This window comes from Eumetopias jubatus, unplaced genomic scaffold (assembly GCF_037043125.1).
Source record: "Eumetopias jubatus isolate StellerSeaLion01/CBP00866 unplaced genomic scaffold, mEumJub1_p1.0 scaffold_16, whole genome shotgun sequence".
In the NCBI taxonomy this organism is placed as follows: domain Eukaryota; kingdom Metazoa; phylum Chordata; class Mammalia; order Carnivora; family Otariidae; genus Eumetopias; species Eumetopias jubatus.
In genome coordinates this window covers 93,122,800-93,149,994 of record NW_028274822.1, presented here as the reverse complement: position 1 = coordinate 93,149,994, position 27,195 = coordinate 93,122,800, and the positions used below count along the sequence as shown (strand labels likewise).

Sequence of the window (27,195 nt, the reverse complement as noted above, 5' to 3'; positions counted from 1 at the left end):
CAAGTCAAAGCCCACCTGCCTTTGCCAATCCTGACACCTCAGCTGTTCCTCTCAGAGGTGTGCAGATATAGGAAGAAACGGGAGGGCACTGGAACAAAATCACGCTGTCGGAAAGGAAGGGAAATCTGAAAAGCAATTACACCCAAACGCTTAGAACCGTAAAACTTACATTCATTCTCTGTCCCTTAGAGTTATACATCTTACCATGTCTCTGAAGTGTGAACACAGCCCACACCTGCCTGAGCGTGAGAACCAAAGGAGGGAAAGAGACCTTTTTAAACATCGAAACCTGCAGAAGGGCTCTGCCCCGCCCCCAGACCCCAGCCTTCCTAGGACTGTGTCCAGGGACAAACCTTACAATCTCGTCCACAAACCCTGAAAGGCTTTAAGCCATGCAGCCAGTAATTTCCATTTATTCCAACGGTTATTTTTAATTCAATTTATTCCAACGTTTATTTTTAAACAGAAGCTGCAAGAGCTCCGTGTTCGTCTATGTGGATGTGGAGGTATGTGACAGATAAGGTATTATTGCCAAAATTAATTTGTAAAAGGGCTCTGTTTAATGGGCTTAAAGAAAATTGAGCATTTACATACACTTAGTATTCATAAAAATTCTCAAAAATAAAATAGAAACTAAATCCAAATGAATTTCCAGTTCACATGATCTGGGAAAATATTTGATAGTAAGACAAATTTAAGGTTGTGGGTTTAATTAAAAGTTTTCCGTCTTCAGAGTTATGAGCCTTAGAATTAAACTCATTGGACTTTCAGTAAACCCAGGAAAAATAAAAGTTTTATGTTATCTAGGTTCCAGAATTTCTCAACACCACCACCACAGCTGGAGAGAATGGTGGACTTTGCTGGACAGACAGCTCGTGCAGTTTTCGTGGCTGATGGACACGTGGCTGTTGAGAGCGCATTACCTGAATAGGTAGGTAGAAATAATTCCCCTCCATCTTTTTGGTAACCTGAAACATTGACATTTTGCTAAGTGATGAGTTAAATCTGTCGAAAGCCTAGGAGACAGAGCAGGGACTAGACTCAGGCCCCCCGCTCCAACCCCCAACTCCAGTATCCCGGATCGGCAGCGCCCCCGAGTGGTGGGGCTCCCAGGAAAGCCAGAACGCTGTGCCCTTGGACGGCACATCCTGCAGGCGATGGAGGGACTCTGAAGGCTGGTGAAGACGGGACCAAACCAGCCTGTGCCAAGATGGAGCCCGGTGCCCCACTCTACCTACCTCCCCCCGGTTCTCCTAGTAAATCACGCCCAGGGGTCGAACATACCAACGAGACACGTGATGTATGCAGAAGCACGTTCTGGGCACTGTGCCCCCAGCCTCTCCCTGCCCCCACGTGCTCAGGCATCACCCTTTCCCTGGCCTAGGACACTGGCGCTCTGTGCTGGCTCCCTGGTCCCTGGTGCTCGGGCGTCAGCCCCAGAGAAGCCGTGTCTGGAATTCCTGCTGGGCGTCTACTGCTTGGAGAGCCCGAGGACCTAGCTGTGCACCTAGGTCACTCCAAATAAGGTAAAATCACAAAGTATTGGTCTCTTAGGTTGACTACTGTGGGGTTCCTTAGTACAGAAAAACTAAAGATATATTTGGGTCTGTTAGTAAACCTTTCTCAGGCCCTATGGAAAGACTGTGCTCTGAAGAAACACAGGTTTGTAGGAATTATGAAATGTGGTCATCACTTTGCCAACAGGAAGAACGCTGGCCTAACAGTTCACAAGCCCACTACTTAGTGCCCACTGGACATTCAGGTCGTAAGCGTTCAACATTCTACTTAATATAGGTGGTTAAAGACACTAAAAATATTAAGGGAAGCATCTCTGTATGCAAGAAAAGCAGGATATGTGCTTTTGGCAAAAAATGTATTTTTTGTGTTGAGGAAAAGTAATTTTGTCCTAATGTAAGACTGGTTATTTTAGGGGGAAAAACTTAGGACAAAATCTGATTGGGAGGCTCGATCCCAGGACCGTGGGATGGAGTGCCCCGTCAGGCTCCTTGCTCAGCGGGGAGCCTGCCTCTCCTTCCGCCTGCCACTCCCCCTGCTCGTGCTCTTTCTGTCAAATAAGTGAATAAAAAATCTAAAAATGTGTGGTCAAACTGGCTTAAATTTAAAAACAAGTTTTAATATCAAAAGCAAGCTCACGCAAAATTAAAATTTGGTTTTTCTCCTTTTCTAGGATTACTGGTCTGCTTTTTATAAGGAATTGTAAACATTTTACTTTACCTTTCATGTCATCTGCCTCCTTTTCTCACTGACAGGTGGTTATCATGTTATTCTGAAGCTTTTGCACAAGTTCCCCCTCCTCAAGGGGACTCAGGTGAGGACAGACCCAGACTCCGAGATACGGATCTCCAATAATTGAAGACCTTTGACCTGCGTGCAGATTCACAGAACTCTGAGGGAGAACCCGCTGGCTTCAGGAAACCATGACAAAGAGCAAGAGTGACCACAGTTCCTTACCTGGGCCTGAATAAGCTTTTATGACTTTGTTCATCATCATGTAAGAACATCTTTCCTCTTTGTGACTGATGGCAGTTCGGAAATTACACCTTCGTCAACAGAGTGGAACCTTCCATTTTGTGCCCCTGCCTGATGCCTCCAGAGTCAGCAGCTCTCCCTGAGTATTCTTCTTGGCCACGTATTTGCAGAAGTCCACGGAGAATCGGTTCTGCTTTTAACGGACACAGTGGGCAACACAGACGACGTTACCAAGGCTTTGACTAGAATGATCTGCATTGACTCAGAACTGAGGTGGACTTTATGGAGCCAGTAAAGCCCCTGGGGAATGTCAGCCTGATGCCTTGCTTACAGGGTCCCAGGGCCTTACCAGGGGATCAGTGGGGACAGATAGGGTGGAGGGCCTGGGAGCAGATTCATCCGACCGGGGCACAGAACACAAGCCACGGTGTAAAGGGGCAGCTAGAATAGAAGGGAATGATCCTAGAGCACCTGCCCAATGGTGGGGGACCTGCTGTAATGCTCTCTGGGGTCAGAGGTGCTGGTCCCCACCATGGTTTCCATTCTCCCTTCACCTTGCTAATGCAGATGTGGGGGGGGGGGGCTGGGCTTCCTTGCCAGCCTGCTGCCTTAGCAAACCCTGGGCCCCTAGCTGACCCCAGTCAACCAAGGCAACCCCAGTGCAGGACACAGCAGACACTCCCAGACAGTACCCAATACAGCTCCAGCCATCTCTCCAGGGAGACACAGGCACAAAGCACCCTGGGAGCTGCCTGTACCTGTGTCTGCTCCACACAACTTTCCAGGAAACCCCCTATGTGGAGTACCCCAGGACATCTGGGTCCACACCCCCTTTGGCTCATGCCATCCGTCCCATCATGAAGCCCCTGTGCAGCCACTTGGGTCCCCATGTAGCCCATGGCTACTTCAGCTCCAGGGGTCCTGCTAGGGTGCCCCCTGCACTGAATGTACTGGGACTTCCTGGGCTGTAGCAACCTTGCCTCTACCTGTTTCAGCAGAGCACCCTCTGCACAGAGCACCCAGGGATCCCCAGGCCCACTCCCACTTCAGCTCCAGCTGTCCCAGCAGGGTGGCCCTGGGTTGGAGTGCACTGAGACCCACAGCCTCTACCCACCATAGTCCCAGCCAGCTAGCCTGCCAAAGCCACCAGGCACATGCAGTCCACACAGGGAATGTTCCTATATAAGGCCATTCCTTCAAGATAAGGAGATACAGCTGTTCCACCTACTTTACAGAAACAGAAACAAAATGAGGAAACAGGAATATGCTCCCAATGAAAGAACAAGACAAAGCTTCAGAAAAACAACCATGTGAGACAGATAAGCAATCTACCCGATAAAGACTTCAAAGTAGAGGTCATAAGGTGCTCACTGGACTTGAGAGAACTAGACGAGCTCAGTGAGAACTTCCACAGAGAGAAAGCAAATATAAGAAAGAATCAGAGTTGAATACGGTAACTTCAGTGAAGAGTACATGTGAGGGAATCAACAGATTAGAGGATACAGAAGGACGGATCAACAATCTGGAAGACAGGGTCATGGAAAGCACTCACTCTGAGCAGCAGAGAGGGAAGGAAGGAAGATGTGCATAAATAAAAGGATAGGTTAAGAAAGGTCTGGGACAACATCAAATATACCAACATTCATATTGTAAGGGTCCCTGAAGAAGAGGAGAAAGGGGCAGAAAAGTTACTTGAAGAGATAATAGCCAAAAACTTTCCTACCCTGGGGAAATACAGATCCAAGATCAAGAAGCACAGAGAGCCCAAAAGAAGATGAACCCTAGGAAGTCCACCCAAGACAGATAATAATCCAGATGTCAAAGATTAAAGATAATGACAATCTTAAGAGCAGCAGGAGAAAAGCAACTAGTTGCCCACAAGGGAAACCCCAAAAGGCGATCAGCCAGTTTTTCAGCAGAAACTTTGCAGGCAAGAGGGAGTGGTGATCTATTCAAAGTGCGGAAGGAAAACACCTATAACCAAGTATACTGTATCAGTCAGAACTGAAGAAAAGAGAAAGCATATCCCAGACAAGCAAAAGCTGAAGGAGTTCATCACCACTGAACTAGGGTTACAAGAAATGTTAACAGGACTTCCTGAAGTAGCAAAGGAAAGGCTATAATTAGAAGGAAATTATGAAAGGAAAATTATCAGGAAAAGAAAACATACACTAAAGGTAGTAAATCAATCACAAAGCCAGTATGAAGGTTAAAAGATAAAAGTAGTAAAATCAATCATAAAGAACTCACAAAATCAAAGATGTGAAATATGACATCATAGACATATAACTTGAAAGGGGGAATAAAAACGTAGGGCTTTCAGAATGCGTTTGAACTTAAGCGACCACCAGCTTGATATAGACTGCTGTATAGTTAGGATGTTATATATGAACTTCATGGTAGCCACAAACCAAAAACCTGTAACTGATACCAAAAAATGAATTGAAAGGTCCAAGCATAACACGAAACAAAGTCATCAATTGTAAAGGACGAGAACAAGAAGAAAGGAAAAAACCCAACCAGAGGGAATTTAACAAGATGGCAATAAGCACGTATCAATAAACACATATGTATCACTAATTACCTTAAATGCAAATGGCATAAATACTCCAAAAAACAGAGGGTGACTGAATGGATTAAAAAACAAGACCCATCCATGTGCTGTTTACAAGACTCACTCAGACCTATAGACACACGCAGACTGAAAGTAAAGGGATAGAAAGAGATCGAAGCAAATAAAAAAGAAAGAAAGAAAGAAATCCAGGGTAGCAATCTTTCTATTAGAAAAAATAGACTGTAACCAGAGACCTAGAAATGCATTACCTAGTGATAAAGGGATCAATCTAACAAGAGAAAAGGACAGTTTTTAAGTTATCTGTGCACCTGGCACAGAAACACCCAAGTACACAAGTTATTCACTGATATTAGCAGACATAAAGGGAGATGTCCACGGTGATACGGTAGCAGGAGAGGACTGTAACCCCCCACTTACCTCTGCGGACAGATCATCCAGACAGAAAAGACAGAAGCATTGGCCTTGACAACACATGAGTCCAGATGGACAGAACAGATACACACAGAACAAGCCATCCCAGACAGCAGAATACACATTCATCTCAAGTGCATGTGGAGCGTTCTCTGGAGCTGATCACAGGTTGGGCCACAGACCAAGTCTCAGCAAATTGAAGACTGAAATCTCATCAAGCATCTTTTCTAACCACACAAAACTGGAAATCACTGACAAGAAAAAAGATGGAAAAAACACTAACACATGGAGGCTAAACAACACGCTACTAACCAACAAATGTGTCATTGAAGAATAAACCTAAATACCTGGAGACAAATGAAAATGCAAATAACAGTGCAAAATCTTTGGGAAGCAGCAAAAGTTCTAAGAGGGAAGTTTATAGTGATACCGGCTTCCGTCTAGAAACAAGAAAAATCTCAATCTAACCTCACACCTCAGGAAACTAGAAAAAGAACAAACAAGGCCCAAAGTTGGCAGAAGGAAGGAAATACTAAAGATCAGAGTGGAAAGAAATGAAATAAACTAAAAAGCCAGAAAAGATAAGTAAAATGAAGAGATGTTTCTTTGAAAAGGAACAAAATTGATAAACATTTAGCTAGACTCATTATGAAAAAAAGCAGACTCAAATACGTAAAATTAGAAATGAGAAACAACAATGGACAGCACAAATACAGAGGAGGAGACTACTATGAAAAATTATACACTGACAAATTGGACAACCCAGAAGAAATGGATAAATTCCTACAAACATCCAATCTTCCAAAACTGCATCAGGAAGAATTACTAGTAACAAAATTGAAAAAAAAAAAAAAAAAAAAGCCACAAAAAACTCCCAACAAACAAAGTCCAGGACCAGATGGTTTCACAGGTGAGTTTTACCAAACCTTGAAAGAAGAGTTAAGAACTATTCTTCTCAAACCAATTCAAAAGCAGAAAAAGAAGGAAAACTTTCAGATTCATTCTACAAGGCCAGCATTACCTTTTCACCAAAACCAGGCAAAGACACCACAAAAAAGGGAGAACTACAGGCCAGTATCCCTGATGAACATAGATGCAAAAATAGCCCTCAACAAACTATTTGCAAACCAAGTTCAACAATACATTAGAAGGATTATTCACCAGAGTGAAGTGGGATTCATTCCAGAGATGAAAGGATGGTTCAATGCTGGAATCATGGTGACACATCACATTAACAAAATGAAGGATAACCATGTGTTCATCTCAAGAGATGCAGAAAACACATTTGACAATATCTGTTCATGATAAAACTCAACAAATTGGCATTGGAAGAAACATACCTCAAATGATAAAGGCCTTACGCAGCAAACCCCGAGCGCCCATCAAAGTCAATGGTGAAAAACTGAGAGCTTTTCCTCTAAGATCAGGGACAAGACAAGACGCCCACTGGTGCCACTTTTGTTCACCGTGGTACTGGAAGACCTAGCCCTGGCAACCAGACAAGAGAAATAGATAAAAGGCATCTAGATTGGTAAGGAAGAGGTAAAACTGTCACTATTTGCAGATGGCATGATACTATAAGTAGAAAACCCTGAAGACTCCACCAAGAATCTACGACAACTAATAAATGAAGTCAGTAAAAGCATAGGATACCAAGTTAATATACGGAAATGTGTTGTGTTTCTATACACTGATATCAAAGCAGCAGAAAGAGAAATTAAGAAAACCCCACTTATGATTGCACCAAAAGGAATAAAATACATAGGAATAAATTTTTTTAAAAGATTTTATTTATTTATTTGACAGGGAGACAGTGAGAGAGGGAACACAAGCAGGGGGAGAGGGAGAAGCAGGCTCCCCGCTGAGCAGGGAGCCCGATGTGGGGCTCGATCCCAGGACCCTGGGATCACGACCTGAGCCGAAGGCAGACGCTTAACGACTGAGCGCCCCCCAGGCGCCCCCCTAGGAATAAATTTAACCAGGGAAGTGAAACACTTGTACTCTGAAAACTATAAAATATGGATGAAAGACACTGAAGATGACATTAACAGACAGAAAGCTACACTAAGCTCGTGGAATGGAAGCACTAATGTTGTTAAAATATCCACACTACCCAAAAGAGTCTCCACACTCAGTGCGATCCCTATGAAAATACCAATAGTATTTTTCACAGAACTAGAACAAGTAATCCTAAAATGCGTATGGAACCACAAAGACCCCGCACAGCCAAAGCAATCCTGAGAAGGAAGAACAAAGCTGGAGGCATCACAATCCCAGATTCCAACATATACCACAAAGCCGCGGTGATCAACGCGGTATGGCACTGGCACAAAAACAGACCTAGATCAATGGAGCAGGGCAGAGAGCCCAGGAATACAGCCATGCTTTTATGGTCAATTTATCTACAACAAAGGAGGCCAGAATATGCAGTGGGGAGAAGACAGTCTCTTCAATACATGGTGCCGGGAAGAGTGGAGAGCCACGTGCAAAAGACTGAAATGGGAACACACACTTATGCCATCCACAAAAACGAACTCAAAATGGATTAAAGACCCAAGTGTGAGACCTGAAACCATAAAACTCCTAAGAAAAAAGAGGTAAAACCTTGCACATCAGCCTTAGCAACACGCTTCTCATGTGTAAAATAAAACAAAAGCAAAATAGACTATAGAGACTACACCAAACTGGAAAGGTTTGTTCAGTGAAGGAGACCATCAACAAAATGGAAATGAATGGGAGAAGATATTTGCAGATGACATATCAATAAAGGGTTAGTATCCAAATATACAAAGAACTCCTACAACCACACACACACACACACACACACACACACACACACACACACACACACACACCACCAAGTAACCCATTTTTTTTTAAAGGTAAAAGCCCTGAGTAGACATTTTTCCTGAGGAAGACACAGAGAAATGGCCAACAGCCACATGAAAAAATACTCAACATCACTCATCATCATCAGGAAAACTGAAATCAAAAGCATAATGAGATATCACCTTCTACCTCTCAGAATGGCTAGTGTCAGACAGACAAGAAATGGCAAGTGTTGGCGATGATGTGGAGAAAGGGGAACACTTGTGCACTGTTGGTGGGAATGCAAACTGGTGCAACCACTGAGGAACACAGTATGGAGGTTCCTCAAAAAGTTAAAAAGAGGGGCGCCTGGGTGGCTCAGTCATTAAGCATCTGCCTTTGGCTCAGGTCATGACATGATCCCAGGGTCCTGGGATCGAGCCCCGCATCAGGCTCCCTGCTCCGCGGGAAGCCTGCTTCACCCTCTCCCACTCCCCCTGCTTGTGTTCCCTCTCTCACTGTGTCTCTCTCTGTCAAATAAATAAAAAATCTTTTAAAAAAAAGTTAAAAATAGAACTACTAGATTGTATGGTATTTCTACCACAGGTATTTACCCAAAGAAAAAGAAAACACTAATTCAAAAAGATATATGAGCCTCTATGCTCATTGCAACACTATTTACAATAGCCAAGATATAAAAGCGACCTACACGTCCAATGACAGATGAATGGATAAAGATGTAATATAGATACACAACGAAATAGTACTCTGCCATAAAAAAGAAAGAAATCTTGCCAATTGTAACAACACAGACAGACCTACAGGGCTTTATGCTAAGTGAAATAAGTTGGATAGAGGAAAACAAAACCATACAGATTTACTTGTATATGGTATCTAAAACACAAAAGAAAATAAACCCACACCAATACCAGACTCATAAATAGAATAAAGTCTCGCATGCAGAAGGAAGGGGGTGGGACTATATACCAAATAGGGGAAGAGGGTTAAGAGGTACAACGTTCCAGTTATAAAATAAGTGAGTCGTAGGGAGGAAAGGTCCAGCATAGAGAATATAGTCAGTGACATTGTAATAACAGGATGCGGTGGCAGATGTTAACGACACTTATCATGGTGAGTATTGCATATTGGGTAGACTTGTCGAGTCACTATATTACACAATATTACTTTAGTTTCAGTTGTGCATCAACTATACTTCAAAAATAAAATTTTCACCAACTTCAATCTGTGATTCCTTATGAAAAGTTCCAGCAAAACAGATTTAAAAGATTCTATATGGTCAATTGCAATTCTTATTGCACTGATGTGAATAATGAAGCCAAGTTTATTGAAACTGGATCTAATTTGCAAACAAATTAGTCTTACTGTGGTTACTGTTGATAGAAATGGGAGTGATTGTTGAGAGAAACATTATGATTCCACTGTCACTATAATACATGCTTTTGGGTATTAGGTTTTAGTTCTGTTCATTGTTTTGAGGTTTTGAATTATCTATAAACTACTCTGGATCCTGAATTCTTCCAGATTCCTCCAGTGTCAGACTACAACTCTCCAAACTAACATTGCCAATTTTCTTCCATCTTTTTGACTTGAAATCACTGAACACTGAAACTGCCCCTTTTCCTGAAGCCTTGCCAACTGAATATGAACGACTGGATGTATACTTCAGAGAAACCACTATATTAGCTCATATGCAGACAGTCTCCGAGCCTGTTGCTGTGTGGGCCACTCACAGGGATCACCAGAGACATTCCGGCTGCAAACCAGGGGAAGCTCTCCAATTGCCACCGCCTGCCTTTACTCCATCTAAAGATGGTTTGACCCCGATGTCTAGAAATCCCCTCAACTGCCACCCTCAGAACTCAGAAGCTGTTGTATCATTGGGTCCACTCATTAACCACTGGTTTTCTTTGTTTCCATAGAAATATCTTGTATTTAATACCTTGTTACTTAATTGTCCTGCAAATTTCTCACAGAGTTATGTTTCTTTGTCTAAGACGTACAAAAGCTGCCTGCCTTGGTCATTCTCTGTGTCTCATGTTCATCATTAGGTCTCCATGCACATGCAATAAAACTTTGGTTTTTTTCTCCTGTTAATCATGTCAAGTTGGGACGGCTGAGTGTCTCAGTCAGTTGTGTTTGCCTTCTGCTCAGGTCATGATCTCAGGGTCCTAAGATCGAGTCCCACATTGGGCTCCTTGCTCTGCAGGGAGCCTGCTTCTCCCTCGGCCGGCCACTCCCCCCGCTTGTGCTTGCACGTACTCTCTCTCTGACAAATAAAATCTTTTTTAAAAAGTCAAGTTAAACCAGCTAGAAGAATCTTGAAATACAGAGAAAATGTTTTCCTCCCCTGAACCAGTAGTCAAGTTTCCCAGGTGTCACTTAATGAAATTTACCCTGGAAAGACAGCGTAGTTTTCTCGAGCTTTGTGTTCAGGAGGAATAAGTACATCTGTGTAGGAGGGGACAAATTTAGGCAGATATGTGGACCCCCAAGACTTCACCCCTGGCACCTGGATTCTCAGAAACATGCTGGATCTAGGTCCCTGGCTTCCTTGACCTGCACACCCCACACCCACAGTACACAGTCCATCAACTGCCCTTGAGCATCTGGAGCCTCCAGGACTGGAGTGCTCTGGCCAGTCTCTGACAACCTGCATAGCCTCCAGGACAGAGGAAGCCCACCCCAAATATCTTTCTGATATGGCAGCTATTTAAAGAATTACGAGAAAAATTAAGCCCAGGGACATGGGTAACTAGATTCCTAACACGTGGTGAGAGACCAGCCATTAAGAGTAAGTACTGGATGCCTGGGTGACTCAGTTGGATAAGCATCTGCTTTCGGCCCAGGTCATGATCCCTGGGTCCTGGGATCGAGTCCCACGTTGGGCTCCCTGCTCAGCAGGGAGTCTGCTTCTCTGCCCCTCCTTGGATTGTGCTCTCACTCTCTCTCTCTCTCAAATAAATAAAATTTAAATAAAATAAAATAAATAATTTTTAAGAAAGGGTAAGTACCTTAAATGTCCCCATAGGGAAAATATTCTTGGAATGGACGAAAAAGGACATATTCAAATTAGGGAAGAAATTCAAAAACTCCTAAAGGAACAAATTATTGTACTATTTCATATAATAGATCAATCTGGTGGGTTAACAGTGACACAAGTCTTATAGGTTTATAACAGTTTATAGGAATTTAACACTGCAGAAATTGAGGGAATACTCCCAGATGGAAGCACTATCATAAACCATAACATCAGTGAATCTGACACTCAGTACACACTGGTCGACTTATCTGACGTGTTCTTTGCTCTTCCCACGGATGGGAAAGTCAACCCATGACCACATTCCCACGGGAAGGCAGACATTATCAGTTCACCAGGTAACCACAGAGCTACCTTAGCAGCCCAGAAAGAGCCCACAACCTTCTAGCCCAAGACACCCAGACCTTTCATAGACATACAACATATACACACACAAAACACACACCCATTTCCTACAATGCCGACACCCTTATTTCTGGTGACAACTTGGAGAATAGACTAACGTCCACCTAGAGTTCATGGAACTCCTTACATTCAGGGGATGGACAATCGACCCAGGTAAGGGCCACACATCTCACACTACAGTAACATTTCTAGGCCTGACGTGGTCTTCTGAAGGCAGAACAATACCACACAGCCTCGCAGACATCATAGCTTGCATACCGACCCTACCACAGAGGAAGAACGTCAGAAACAGATGGGACAGAGGACACAGTCCGAACCACATGTGGGGGTCATATTAAAACACACTTGTGAAATAACTAGGAAGAGCAGGGACCGTAGGAGAACAGCGACTCCAGGTGCAGGCTTGACCTACTGGGAAAGCGCCGTCAGAACCTGTGATACGTTGGCGGCAGCTGATGAGGACGCTGAACACACACGAGAGTGTCTTCACTCACAAGGGTTTGCGACAGGGTCACCGACATGGTCACCGGGGACTAAAAACACTGCAGGGCCCCAAGTTTCACCAGAGCGGGTTTTGGACTGAGACGTTCCCGTGTTCTGAGAACAGATGCCAACTGCCGGAAAGGCTCAGCTGGGCTCTCTGAGGCCTACAGACAGCAGGGCCACTAAGAGAAAATAAACCTGGTCCGGCAGCTCCAGGGGCCTATTCTGGAGCAGGCAGAGCAGAGCCCTGACGGAGGGGAACGACCTCGACCAGAAGTCCCACCAGGGAAACCGTACGTTTCTGAGCAGGACACAGAGATGGGGGGTCGGCCCTCGGCATTAGCGGAGGAGATCCCAGCTGTGCCAATGGCGGACCTGAGGGAACTTGCCGGCAGGGCGCGTGTCCACGCTCGAGCAGTCCGTACTGGGGACCACTCTGGTGCACGGAACACAACGCATCCTTTCCAAACAGATTCGCCTCCGTGGCACCAACCAGAGTACGTGCCAAGCTGCTGCCCTGAGAGCCGATGATGGTCTAACCCTGGCAGCCTCAGGAACAGGAGAATCAGCACAATGTGAACAAAGAGCCATGAAATTGGCGATGGAAGAGTCTGCTAAGGGAAACCAGAATCGGTACGTCTGTTCTCAGACTCACGGGCAAGAGCTGGGACACAGCTCTTTGGTACGGAACGCGGCAGGGAAATGACCGCACAACGGGAAATAAAACGTGGGGTGAGGACGTATGGCAGAACAGAGCATGGGCTGTCATCCCCACCTTCATTACACACGTCCCTGCACGTCGGAAGGACGACTGGGAGCACGCATGGGCGCCTCAGCCACAGGTCACATGGGATGCACAGGAGAACATGCTGTGAGAGAAGAGGGACGTGTGTATCCCCACCAGACACCTCCAGTCTCATAAACACATGAGAGAACGGGCAGAGCCAAAGCTCAGAGGTCACTAATGAACACTCCAGACAAGGTCAAAGCTGACAGGCTCTCCCAAGTTACACACATGGGGCATAAGAGACCCTTGCCTATGTGAGAGTACAGACTATATGCATGGACCACTGTAGACACATGGTCAGGAACAGGCTTCCCCTGACCATGCCAGAAAATGATTTTACACCATCGGCCATCTGAGCACTGGAAATCTGGGTTGTTTGCTACGGTACCCCAACTATCATCGAATCAGATGGGCACCCAAGTCACAGGGAAGCAAACACAAGAATGGGCTAAGGAACAAGCCAGAATGTGCATCTCCCCCTTACCCTACAATCCAACTGCCTCTGCTTGAACTGAAAGGCATGGAGGCTCGCTCCAGCAAATTCTGGGTTGCTTACCAACCATCTAGATATTAAAGCTTGGGCTAACCTGACCTGGGAGGCGGTAAGACCTCTAAACCACATATACAGAAAGGGTGGGCAAACTTCCACTGAATGATTACCGCAGGTACCCACAGAGATAAGAATTAGCAGAAAGCACCCCAGAATCTAAATGAAAAGGAAACGTGTTAATCGAAAGTATAGTGATAATGACCCATACACACACTACTGGGGAAACCACAGCACCTGCCGCTAATAACACCTGCGGGCGACTGAAGTAAAAAGTGTATTACATCAAAGTAAAGAAAATAATAGGATTAGAGCTTGTAACACAGCCCCACACTGTCCGGCGCCGAACACAAAGGAACCAGAAGCCGCAAAACCGCACCCCCAGCCGGTGGGCAGCATGGCGCTGGAGGGCGTTCGTGAGGACAGAACACACTGCCATCCAGCTCGTTACGACAGCTGCCACGTTCCAGCAAAAGGCCAGGAATACCCAGGTGCTGCATGTGCAGCTATGGGACACGGGGGGGGGGGGGGGGCGGCGGCGGTGGCGTTTCTCCGAGTGGACAGGAGGCCCAGGGAAGGAGCAACAGCACCACACACCCTGCCCTCCGGCTGCTCCTGCGTGGCGCTGGGGGCCAAGGGACTCAGTCCCTTCTGGATCGGATCACCCCGTCCTGCAGGAGGACCTCCGTGGGCAGCCGGGATGCTGAAAATCTACGGAGGAGGTTTAGCAAATTCTGAGGGAGTGGGGAATGAGGCAGACGTCCTCCATTCCTGTGTCTGAAGGTCCTGAGAGCCGCACTCGCTGCAGGAATGAGAGCCGACGCCGTCCAGTCCACCCACGGGACCTGCCGTGGGCTGCTGATATCCACGCCGAGCCAGCTGCAGAGAGGACGTTTACCACGTTGTGCAAGGCATTGCTGATCTGGAGGATCGGACAAATCCCAGGAATGGGTACACGCCATGGGAAGACCGGACATGAAAAGAGGCTCAAAAAGGCAAAAGTCTATCCCAGTTGGTTGTAAAGCATCTGGAAGAAATAACCCGGAAGTAAGTGAGGCTTGACCACATCGCTGCTGGGACCCTTTCCCTCCAGGATGGACAGACTGACACTCAACAGGGCTGGTCAGCCTGTGGAAACCCTCAAAAACTGTACAGTTCAGATTTGCCCCCGCTTCCCTGATGCCTCGCCTCCTCCAGAAAGGCCTCAGAGGTGCAGTGCTATGCAGGGTGGGTGCCTCCCTTCCCTGGGTACAGGATGCAGCCCAAGACTGCCTCCAGGTGAGGGCCACGGGGGGCCACCAGAGGTGAGCTCATTGTTCACCGGTCCCCCAGAAATCAACAGTGGGGTCCGCACCGGTGGGCACTGAGGCTGAACGGTGGCCCTCATGAGTTTCCTGACCCCTCAGGGCCACTGATGGCTATGGAGGGCAAGCAGTTATTGTCAGGAAGGCCCTCTGAAGCTGCCCTGTGGCCTTCCCCACCAACCCTGAGAACACGGCGTTTTTCTCTAGGACCAGAGAACATATGAGCATCGATCTCCTCCAGGGCCAAACTCTGCAAATCTGTGTGTGGATTCCACCTCCAGGTTACAGTGATCAAAGCCGTAGACAGAAGGGACACGGGAACCGGGAACAGGTAAGCGTGGAAACCGTCCCACAACAGAAGTTGCCTGGGGGTCCCGGGGAGATTGGGGAAGCCGTCCTAGGACTGCGTCGAGGGGCTACCGAATGCCCTGCCCACAGTAGTTTCAGTAGCCTGGTGTGGCCACTAAAGAGCCAGTTGGCTCGTGGCGGATGATGGCGGACAAGGTATTGCCCCCCACCCATGAGGCTCTGCCCTACAGTGCCGCCATCTTGGATACCTTGCCCTTGGTCCTAGCCGCGTACCGTGCTCAGCTGCACTCAGCAATGCTTTTTTGGTGTACCACTGGCTACACAGTCACACGGTCAATTTTGCTTTACTTGGAAGGGGCACCCATGGACCTTTCGAGGGCTTCCACAGCTTACTGCCCAGTCATACCACATGTCAGCCCGAGACCTGTCCCTCTTTCCTGCCCACCTGCCCATTATCCTGACGATATAACATTAACACGTGGAACTCTGTCTCTGCTGCACGACAGCCTGTAAGCCTCCCGGGGCATCTGCAGGGCAGAGGATGGGCAGTGGGCACAGAAAGTTCAAAGCCTACACGGCCATAGATTTTGGGAGCTGTCTGGTCAAGTAAGTCTTTGTTGTCCTAAAAGGTGTGACAGAGGATGTGCAAGGCTGCCCAACCATTAAGAATGTGGACAGGACACGGACTTCATAGGGATTTGGGGACTTTGGAGGACTTTTGTCCCTCACTGGCACAGTGCTTGCTCCCTCAGATCACCTGGGAGAGAAAGGGTACCTGCGGGACTGCGGATCAGGCAGCAAGCACCTTTCAGAAGCAAAACTACTAGTGAAGCAGGTTATTGCCTTGGGCGTCTCCCACACAGTGTTACATCTGAATTAGACGTGTCTGAGACTCCAGATGACATGAGCTGGCCATGCGGCAGAAACGAGAAAAACAGAGAGTCCCCGTGGACTTTGGTCTCAGATCTGGAAGGAGCAGGAAGCCGACACCCTCCCACAGACCACCAGCTCCGAGCAGGGCAGACAGCGCTCCTCCAAGTAGAGCCTCTCACTAAGGAACAGCACGCTGTGCAAGAACTTCCCTGCCCGTCCACGAGAGGGGTGAGGGTATGTCCCCTCGATCCACCCCCTGCTGTGGCTGAAACCCCACTGTGACGAGGGGTCACGCTCATTTGCAGCAGAGGGGCACCCTGTTCACCAGCCTACCGTGGGCACTACTGGGCCCCGCAGACTGTGTAGATGCTCCAGATATCCTGGCCCCTCTCCCTGGGACATCACTATAGCCTGTGCAGAGGGAGCGGGGAAATACTGTCTGATGCCCGAAAAAGGGGTCTGATCAATGCAGTCCACCACCCGGACAGTAGTCACCACTCAGCCAACAATGGACCATCTGGATGAAAACAGGAACGAGTCAGCACAGTCCGTTCAGCCAGGGCTAGACCCAGGGCTGCTAGGCTGCTGGTCACTCATGAGCCCTGGCCGGTGCCCCACTGCTCTAGAGGGATGAACCCTGCGGCCTGGACAATGGGAAGCCGAGGGGAGAATGATCACCGATAAGTCCTTGAGGGGCCAGGATATGTGGAAGGACATTTAGGTCCGTCGGCAAGAGCCTGGGGTGGTCCTCACTGTTTTTCATATCCTGGCTCAGAAGGCTCTGACAGCTCCTGGCCATCAGGCCCCAGATGCCCCAGCTGAGGCTCAGCCCTGGCTATGGACTCTTCAGGAGAGACAGCAGATTGGGAGCATAGACAGAGTGGCCACCTCCGGGGCTGGATGGGGTGGCCTAGAGACACAGATGCAGACTGCCCTGTGTACAAGACCAGTGACCGGGTTAATGCACTATCATCAAGTCCTGCGTGTTCTCAACAAGGCCAAAGGCAAATGCCAAGGGATTCCAGGACCATCCCTGAAGTTCCCACGCAGGGTGGGATTGGCAAATGGATTCTCCCGGCCCCTCCCTCTGAGTCAGGGTTCTAAATGTGCCTTGGATTGCATGGACACTGCATCTGGCCTAACCCAAACCTTCCCTGTCACCGTGCAAACCAGGCTGCCACCACTAGGGAAGCTGAGTGCCATGGACAGGGACCTCGCTGCTCGGACAGTGATCGGGGGTTCACACTCCAAAGATCATACTGTGCGAGGGTGGGGGAAGGAACGTGGAGCACGTGAAGCATCCACCGCTCCTAGAACCACAGCAGCAGGGCTGGTAGAAAGGAACAGTGCAAGAGTAAAGCAGCAGATTAAATCACTAGCAGGTAAAACCACCTTGCCCGGGTGGACTACAGTACTGTCCGGGCTTTAATACATTTGAATGGTCGACCAGTAGGGCCTATTGCCCCAATTTCCAGACGGGAATCCCCACTGAGGTGCCCAGTTCTGTAATCCTATGGAAGTTGCAAGACACGGTCAATGCCCTGACTCCCACTCAGGGTCAACGTGCTCTGCTGCTGAGGACAGCAAGGCCCATCATACCTGGGACAGGGGTGAGGGCCTGGAATTTGCACTGGGAATTCCCACTGGGGTAGACAAGTCATTTCCCAGCCCTGGGTGACGGGAAACGACTCCGTCTGCACTGGGATCCCATTGTTCTGCTGCAGACGGACCAACTGAAACACACTACACCTGGCATGGAACACACACCATCGACAGAGGGGAGAGGGTGGGGGTCCTGGTTTGCCACATCCCACCACAGTGCCCCTCCTCATGCCTGACAGGGGCTGCCTCCTGGGGCCAACGCACACCCTGGTCACATTCCTAAAGATGCAGCCACACTCACATCTAAAGTGCGGGTCTCAGGATCATTCTTGTAGAAGGGGAAGACCTCCCCAGGCAAGTTCCTACTCCTCTCTGTTCTGACCTGAGGCTCTGCTGCCCCTGTGGCGTCCAGAGTCAGGACGGACACCTGCAGGATGGACCGTCCTACTGTGGCCCCATCCTAGGCCCGGCAAGGAAATCTGTCCCACTGTTGGGTATGTGGGCTGCCCTCTCCAGATGGTCAGGATGATAATGGGGGGTATCGCCCCTCCAGGGGAGAAGTTGGAAGGCATTCAGAACAAGCGAGGACTAGCACTCTGTTCATCTGGTATTACCAATAGCGTGTCCATAACACCGGCATGGGTATGTGTTTTTCTGTCAAACACAGTATAGAGGCATCCCATCGAATAGCTCACTGGAAGGTTCTAGAAAGTCCTCCATCAGAGCCTTGGTTGGCTGTGCTCAGAATTGGAATGGATTTATGGGGCTTACTCTGGGTTAAGGACATTTGCACACCCAGTCACCCCTATGTTGGGAACAGAAAAGTCACTCTAAACAAAACCAACCCAGTTGTACCAGAAGGTGGGATGGACAGCCCTGGACTGCATCCACCCTGTCACATGAAGGGAGAGTCACTGGTTGGCAGGGACTGGTCCCACCACTCGGGTATCTAGTGGGCGACCCCAGTGGGCCTCCATGGCTTTGTGGCACGAACCTTTGGTCGTGGCTCCCACCTGGGTGGTTGGGCTGCTGTACCCTGGGGTTCCCCTGGGCCAGGGGAGAACCTGTCCTGTGGGAACAACTGTTGACAAGCTCCCTCTCCTGAAGGCCAGATGGACACACTCTGACTTTGTCGGCACGGTTGTCTGGCTGCTCTCTGTTCGCTCCATCGGTTCGCAGACCTTGCAGCCCTGACTGGATTCACTCAGTGAGCCTTGAGGGATGGCCAAAAAGTCTGTCCCTACTGGACACCCAGTGTCTTCAATGAGACCAGCTGTGCCCCAGAACACGATGGCCTTGGACACCTGCTGCAGCACAAGGAGGCACCTGTGCCGTCATCCAGCCAGAATTCTGTGTCCGTACCTGACGAGCCTGCTACTGTATCATGTTTCTCGGGTCTCAGGAGGATGCGGGGGGCGCCCTGAGTGATCCGACCCCCAGCCTTGGGGATTTCATAACTCAGTGGTTGGGATCAGGGGCCTCTTGGTGGAAAAAGTTGCTGCTCATCTGGGGAACTGTTGCCTTCACCTGTGCTTTCTCTTGTACGCACCTGTGTCACTGCTGTGGCCTCTGCCTCCAGCACAGCGGGACAACTGCCACAGGAGGCAACCCCGGGCTAGTGAAACCCCTTCCTGACCCCTCAGGGCACACGCAGAACAGAGGTTCACGGGAGGTTGTAAGAGCCGGGCACGAGGGGTGGGGTGCTGGAGAAGGTGGATGAGAGGCCATGACCACCCCTTGCTGTGACCTGGACCCAGGCAATCAGAGGCTCCCCACCCTCCCCTGCCCTTGGAATGTGGGTTTCCCTTGCCTTCCCCGCTCCCAGACGCTGCTCCAGGGATGAGGTCTTGAGACAGTGATGTGGTGTCGAGACCATCTGGATGCTCTACATGACTGAGCCCAGTTACGGCCTCCACATAAACCTCTAAGAGGTGGCAGGTGGGTGTGGAGATCTACTCCTCTTGCTGCTGCCCAAGACAAGCCACGGATGTGAGTTCCCTTGCTTCTCAAACTGCCACCTACCGATCTGCAGTGGCCTATCCCTTTCTTTGGTCTCTGTCCTCAGAGCAGTGGCCTGTTTCACAGTACATCTGGGACGCTCCCAAGGAGTTTCAGACCATAAGTCACTGATTAGATCATTAACCATTGTTCCATGGACAATATGTCCAGACTTTGACAGAAAGGGATCACCTTGGACTCCCCAAAACATGACTAGAACTGATATCTGAGTTCAGTGAAGTTGCAGGATACAAAATAAATACACAGAAACCTGTTGCTTTCCTATAACCAATAACGAAGCACCAGAAAATGAATTTAACAGTAGCATTTACAATTGCACACACAAAAAACCAGTAAAACATCTAGGAATAAATTTAACCAAAGAGGCAAAAGACCTGTACTCTGAAAACCATAAAACACTGATGAAAGAAATTCAGGACAATGCAGTTAAGTTGAAAGACCTTCCATGCTCATGAGTTGGAAGAACAAATATTATTAAAATGTCTCTCCTAGGGGCACCTGGGTGGCTCAGTCGTTAAGCATCTGCCTTTGGCTCAGGTCATGATCCCAGGGTCCCGGGATTGAGCCCCATATCAGGCTCCCTGCTCGGTGGGGGGCCTGCTTCTCCCTCTCCCACTCCCGCTTGTGTTCCTGCTCTCACTCTCTCTCTCTGTAGAATAAATAAATAAAATCTTTAAAAAAAATAAAATGTCTCTCCTAGAGGTCTGTAACCTACAACAGTAGAAACATTAGATTGGCAGCAGACCTATCCACGTCACCTGGCCAGCCAGAAAGGACTGGCATGATATATTCAGAGCACTAAATGAGAAAATATGCAGCGAAGAATGCCATATCCAGCTAGGCTGTCACTGAAAATAGAAGGAGAGATCAAAAGCTTCCAGGACAAACAAAAACTAGAAAAATTTGCAAACACCAAACCAGCCCTACAAGAATATTGAAAGGAGAGAGTGTAAAAGTGACATAGACCAGCAAGGAACAGAGACAATATACAGTAACAGTCACCTTACAGGCAATACAATAGCACAAAATTCATATTTTCAATAATTATCCCAATTGTAAATGGGCCAAATGCCCCAATAAAAAGTCATAGGGCATCAGAGCGGATAAAAAAGCAAGACCCATCAATATGCTGTCTGCAAGAGACTCATTTTAGACCCAAAGACACTCCAGATTTAAAGTGAGGGGGTAGAAAGCCACTGATCATGCTAATGGACATCAAAAGTAAGGTGGGGTGGCAATCCTTAGATCAGACAAATTAGATTTTAAACCAAAGACTATAATAAAAGATGAGGAAGGACACTATATTATACTCAAAGGGTCTTTCCAACAAGAAGATCTAACAATTGTAAATATTTATGCCCCTAACATGGGAGCAGCCAATTAATAAAAAAAATCAAAGAAACACATCGACAATAATACAATAATAGTAGGGGATTTAACACCACCCTCACTGAAATGGACAGATCATCTAAGCAAAAGATCAACAAGGAAATAAAGGCTTTAAATGACACACTGGACCAGATGGACTTCACAGATATACGCAGAACATTCCAAAGCAACAGAATACACATTCTTCCCTGGTGCATATGGAACATTCTCCAGAAGAGATCACATCCTGGGTCACAAATCAGGTCTCAACTAGTACCAAAAGATTGGGATCCTTCCCTGCATATTTTGGACCACACTTTGAAACTCAAATGAACTCAATCACAAGAGAAAAGTCGGAAAGAACTCAAATACATGGAGGCTAAAGAGCATCCTACTAAAGAATGAATGGGTCAACCGGGAAGTTGAGGAAGAATTTTAAAAATTCATGGAAACAAATGAAAATGGAAACACAACTGTTCAAAATCTTAGGGATGCAGGAAAGGTGGTTCTAAGAGGGAAGTATATAGCAATACAAGCCTTTCTTAAGAAACAAGAAAGGTCTCACACATACAACCTAACCCTAAACCTAAAAGAGCTGGAGAAAGAACAGCAAATAAAGCCAAAATCCAGCAGGAAAAGGGAAATAATAAAGATCAGAGCAGAAGTCAATGAAATAGAAACCAAAAGAATGTAGAACAGATCAATGAAACTAGAATCTCATTCTTTGAAAGAATTAATAAGTTTGATAAACCCCTGGCCAGACTTATCAAAAAGAAAAAAGAACCCAAATAAAATCATGAATGAAAGAGATCACAACGAATAACGAAGAAATACAAACAATTACAAGAACATATTATGAGGAACTATATGCCAACAAATTAGACAATCTGGAAGAAATGGATGCATTCCTAGAGACATATAAGCTACCAAAACTGAACCAGGAAGAAGTAGAAAACCTGAACAGACCCATAACCAGCCAGGAAATTAAAGCAGTCATCAAAAATCTCCCAACAAGAGCCCAGGGCCAGATAGCTTCCCAGGGGAATTCTACCAAACATTTAAAGCAGAATTAATACCAATCTTCTGAAACTGTTCTGAAAAATAGAAATGGAAGGAAAACTTCCAAACTCATTTTATGAGGCCAGCATTACCTTGATCCCCAAACCAAAGACCCCATCAAAAAGGAGAATTACATACAATATCCCTGATGAACATGGATGCAAAAATTCTCACCAAAATACTAGCCAGTAGGATCCAACAGTACATTAAAAGGATTATTCACCACAACCAAGTGGGATTTATTCCTGAGCTGCAAGGTTGGTTCAACACCCACAAATCAATCACTGTGATACAATACATTATTCAAAGAAAGAACAAGAGCCATAGGATCCTCTCAATAGATGCAGAAAAAGCATTTTACAAAGTATAGCATCCTTTCTTGATTAAAACTCTTCACAGTGTAGGGATAGAGGGTACATACCTCAACACAATAAAAGCCATCTATGAAAAACCCACAGCAAATATCATTCTCAATGGGGAAAAACTGAGAGCTTTCCCCCTGAGGTCAGGAACGCGGCAGGGATGTCCACTCTCACCACTGCTATTCAACATAGTACAGGAAGTCCTAGGCTCAGCAATCAGAAAACAAAAAGAAATAAAATTCATCTAAATCAGCAAAGAAGAAGTCAAACTCTCACTCTTAGCACATGATATGATACTTTATGTGGAAAACCCAAAAGCCTCTACCCCAAAACTGTAGAACTCATACAGGAATTCAGTAAAGTGGCAGGATATAAAATCAATGCACAGAAATCAGTTGCATTCCTAAACACTAACAAGACAGAAGAAAGAGAAACTAAGGAGTCAATCCCATTTACAATTGCACCCAAAAGCATAAGATACCTAGGAATAAACCAAAGAGGAAAAGGATCTGTACTCAGAAAACTACAGAATACCCATGAAAGACATTGAGGACGACACAAAGAAATGGAAAAATGTACTATGCTCATGGATTGGAAGAACAAATATTGTGAAAATGTCTATGCTGCCTAGAGCCATCTACACATTCAAAGCAATCCCTATCAAAATGCCATCAACTTTTTTCAAAGAAATGGAACAAATAATCCTAAAATTTGTGTGGAACCAGAAAAGACCCCGAATAGCCAGAGGAGTGTTGAAAAAGAAAACCAAAACTGGTGACCTCACAATCCTGGACTTCCAGCTCTATTACAAAGCTGTCATCATCGAGACAGAATGCTACTGACACAAAAACAGACACATCGATCAGTGGAACAGAATAGAGAGCCCAGAAACGGACCCTCAACTCTATGGTCAGCTAATCTTCGACAAAGCAGGAAAGAATGTCCAATGGAAAAAAGTCTCTTCAACAAATGGTGCTGGGAAAATTGGACAGCCACATGCAGAAGAGTGACACTGGACCATTTCCTTACACTACACACAAAAATAGACTCAAAACCTAAAGGTGAGATACGAATCCTTCAAAATCCTAGAGGAGAACACAGGCAGCAACCTCTTCCATATTGGCCACAGCAACTTCTTTCAAGACACGTCTCCAAAGACAAGGTGAAACAAAAGCAAAAATGAACTATTAGGACTTCATGAAAATAAAAAGCTTTTGCACAGCAAACAGTCAACAAAACGAAAAGACAACCTACAGAATTGGTAAGAAGTTTGCAAATGACATATCTGATCAAGGCTTACTAGCCAAAGTATTAAAAACCGATACAATTCAACACTCCAAAAAAACAAATAATCCATTTAAAAAATGGGCAAAGACATGAATAGACACCTTTCCAGGGAAGACATCCAGATGGCCAACAGATACATGGGAAGATGCTCAACATCACTCATCATCAGGGAAATGCAAATCAAAACAATGAGATACCACCTCACACCAGTTAGAATGGCTAAACTGAACAACACAGGGAACGAAAGGTGTTGGCGAGGACGCAGAGAAAGGGGAACCCTCCTACACTGTTGGTGGGAGTGCAAACTGGTGCAGCCACTCTGGAGAACAGTATGGAGGTTCCCCAAAAAGTTAAAAATAGAGCTGCCCTACAACCCAGCAATTGCACTCCTGGGTATTTACCCAAAAATACAAAATCAATACTTCAAAGGATACATGCACCCCTGTTACAGTAGCAGTATCTACACTAGCCGAGATCCGGAAGCAGCCAGAATGCCCACTGACTTACGCACGGATAAAGATGTGGTGTGTACACACAATGGACTATTACTCAGCCATAGAAAGGAATGAATCTTGCCATTTGTAACATGGACGGACCTAGAGGGTATTACGATAAGTGAAGTCAGAGAAAGACAAATACCATAGGATCTCACTCATATGTGGAAATGTAGGAACAAAACAAGAAACAATCCAAGAAACAGACTCAACTACAGAGCACTGGTGTTCAGCAGAGGGGAGGAGGGTGGGGAGGAGTGAACCAGGTCCAGGGGACTAGGCGTACACTTACCGTGAGGAGCACGGAGTGATGTGTGGAAGTGCTGAATCCCTACACAGCACGCCCGAAACTAATACAACATCGCATGTTAATGACACTGGAATTAAATCTTAAAAAAATGTATCAAGCAAACAGCAGCAACAAAAGACACGGACGACAAAGACAATCAGTCTGAGCACTGCTGGCCCCCGCAACCCCACAGACCTCAGGGGGACACAAGTGTGTTTGTGCAGGTTTGGGCTTGGACTTGGGCAGGTGCAGGTGCACACAGGTCTGTTCCTGTGTCCCGACCTCGCCCGACCTCCCCTGTTCCCGGCCCGGGCTCCCCTGACCTGGGAGGCTCACACCTGCACCGTACTCACGCTGTCACTGCCCTGGGAGCCAGGACCCATCTCCGGCCACCTCTGCGTTGTGTCCACCATGGAGGGAGCCCACCCCTGAAATTCCTTTGGAGGCAGCCCCGGAAATGGGGGCGAGTCAGTCCCCAGGTGCACTCACTGTTTGGAAGGCCCGGGTTTCTGCAGCAAACCAGGCTCCCAGGTGCCGCTCATTGAGGGTACCACGGTCAGCACGCCGCAGTCAGGTCTTGCAAGGCTCCCAGATCCCTCCGCTCTGCCTTCAGGGGAAACACAGGCATTTGTGTGGATTCGCACTTGGAAACAGGCAGATGCCATGTATCCCACCAGGCTACTGCCGTGAAGCAAGCCGCCCTCCAGACCCCGGCCGGGGAGCAGATCCTTGGCTCCACGCACCTGTGCGGCTGGAGCATGCTCAGTAAGCACCGCGTCAGCCCGCAGAGGGTGGCTGGGGTCATCTGAGCCTGCCCAGCTCCCGACGGTCTGGAACCACATGCACAGCCTCCAGGCTGGAGGGAGCCACCCCCCCCAATCTTTCTTAGAGGCACCTTTCCAGGGGCCCAGCTCCGTCCCCGTCGGACTGGCTGCCTGATGAAGCCCCCGCCTTCTCCCGAACTCAGGGCCCTCAGGGGTCTCTCACAGAAGGACAGCGCAGTCAGGGGACTCAGGCCCCCCTGGCAACACAGGCCCGGCTCCCCCAGCTCCGGCTGAAAGGGAAACACACGCCCACGTGCGCAGGTGCAGGCTTGCAAGTAGGTCGAGCGTGTGGGCCGCCCAGCCCAGCCTGGGGTCGCTGCCACACCCCACACCAGCCGCGCCCCGGGCTCCCCTGACACGGGCGGCTCCTAAAAGCGCCAGACGCACCTGTCAGCCAGCCCGAGGCCCTGGAAACCGGTGGAGATTCGGGACAGCCGGGATCACCCCAGCAGCCTCCCGAATAAAACGGGCACCCCCACACCCCTTGTCAGGGGGCAGCTTGCAACGGTACAGTCAGTCCCCCTGCCCGACGGGGTCCCGGGCTGACCAGGCATCGAGGCTCCCAGGTGTCTGTTGCTGGAAAAACACCCCGCCAGCCTCCCGGGCCCCTGCGACCAAGGCAGACCCCGCTCCTCCAGCTTCACCTCTGGGGGCGAAGTAGGCCCAGGTGAGTAGCCTAGGGCTGGGAATGAGGCAGAGGATTGGAGCCCCCGGGGGCCCGCCCCCTCCCCCGGCGCTCTGCCCGCTCGCGCTCTTCTGGGCCCCTGGCTGCCCGCCCCTGCGCGGCTCACGCATGCGCGCTAGGCGCCCCTCACCTGTGCGGCGGAAGCCGGGTGTCTCTCTGCCGGTGGATCTCGGCCCGCACCGGAACCACCGGAGAGCCTTCCGGGCGGAGGTATCCCAACCCCGAGACTCTTTCTGAGCTGGCGGCTTGCATGCGGCCGCCGTCGGTCTCCATCCGGCCTGTCGACCCCATGCGTCCCCGGCTTCCCGAGGCTTCAAGGCTCCCCGGGGTCTTTTGCGGGAGGATTCATCGGCCCTCCGGCCTCCACCCATCGCTGGAAAGGTAGTGCACTTGTCTCTAGATGGGCCTTCAGGGGGCATATGTGCCTCTGTGTCACAGGCTTTGAACGAGGCCGATTCCAGTAACCCCAAATAGTCTCCTCCTGTGACCCGGCCTCTTCCCACGGCTGCGCTGTTCCTGGTCCCGCCGCTGTTCCCCCTGCGCGGCCTGCACTGTGCCCTCTGCCCCTGGCTAGCCCACCTTGAGCTCCAGGGGGCACCCCAGTCCCGTGGAGCTCCAGCCCCCTCAGAGCACCTGACCAGCCTCAGAGTGGAGGCACCCCACCCGGGACGGTCTCTGAGGTGGTACATTGAACCCCCCGGGGGGACTGCCTGCCCGATGGGCTCCCGGGCCTCTTCAGCCAAGGAGGCTCCCAGGTGTCCCTCTGGAGGGCAGCCCGACCGTCCCTCTCGACCCTTGCTGAGCAGCAGTCCAGATTGTCCAGCTCGGGCTTCAGGGGCCATAGGCGCCGTCGTGCGGGATACAACTTGGATCCGCCGATGCCAAGCGTCTCTGAGCACCAGCTCCCAGGCCCGGGTTCGGCACCCGCTGCCCCTTTAGGCCCGGGTACCCCCGCCTTGGTCTGTGGGTTCCCTTTGTGGCCTATTGGGTGGAGCCAGCCCCCCAGACATGCACACCCCCAGGACGGAGAGTGCTTCCCTTTGGAATGTCCTTCAAGGAGTCCGCCTAAAACTGGCTGCAGTTTTTTGTAAACCGGGAGCCTGATGGGCCCTGGGCCGCCACGCGCTCATCCCCCAGGGCCAGACTGACTCCTCAT

General features: G+C 48.5%; 2 long non-coding RNA genes across 4 annotated transcripts; one reads left to right on the top strand and one right to left on the bottom strand.

The window, feature by feature from the left end:
- Positions 1-3,028, top strand: LOC148162346 (uncharacterized). The gene is made up of 3 exons (XR_015767016.1): positions 1-506; positions 808-931; positions 2,271-3,028. It is a non-coding gene; the product is annotated as an uncharacterized LOC148162346 (long non-coding RNA).
- On the bottom strand, positions 1,897-26,509 carry LOC148162345 (uncharacterized). 3 transcript variants are annotated; one of them, XR_015767014.1, is made up of 4 exons: positions 26,170-26,509; positions 25,020-25,137; positions 2,473-2,680; positions 1,897-2,385 (listed from the first exon to the last, which is right to left on the bottom strand). It is a non-coding gene; the product is annotated as an uncharacterized LOC148162345 (long non-coding RNA). The 3 variants fall into 3 exon arrangements; XR_015767015.1 differs by lacking the exon at positions 26,170-26,509 and adding an exon at positions 25,742-25,993 and having other exon boundaries at positions 2,473-2,683; XR_015767013.1 differs by lacking the exon at positions 26,170-26,509 and adding an exon at positions 25,742-25,993.
- Between the last annotated feature and the right edge of the window lie 686 nt (positions 26,510-27,195).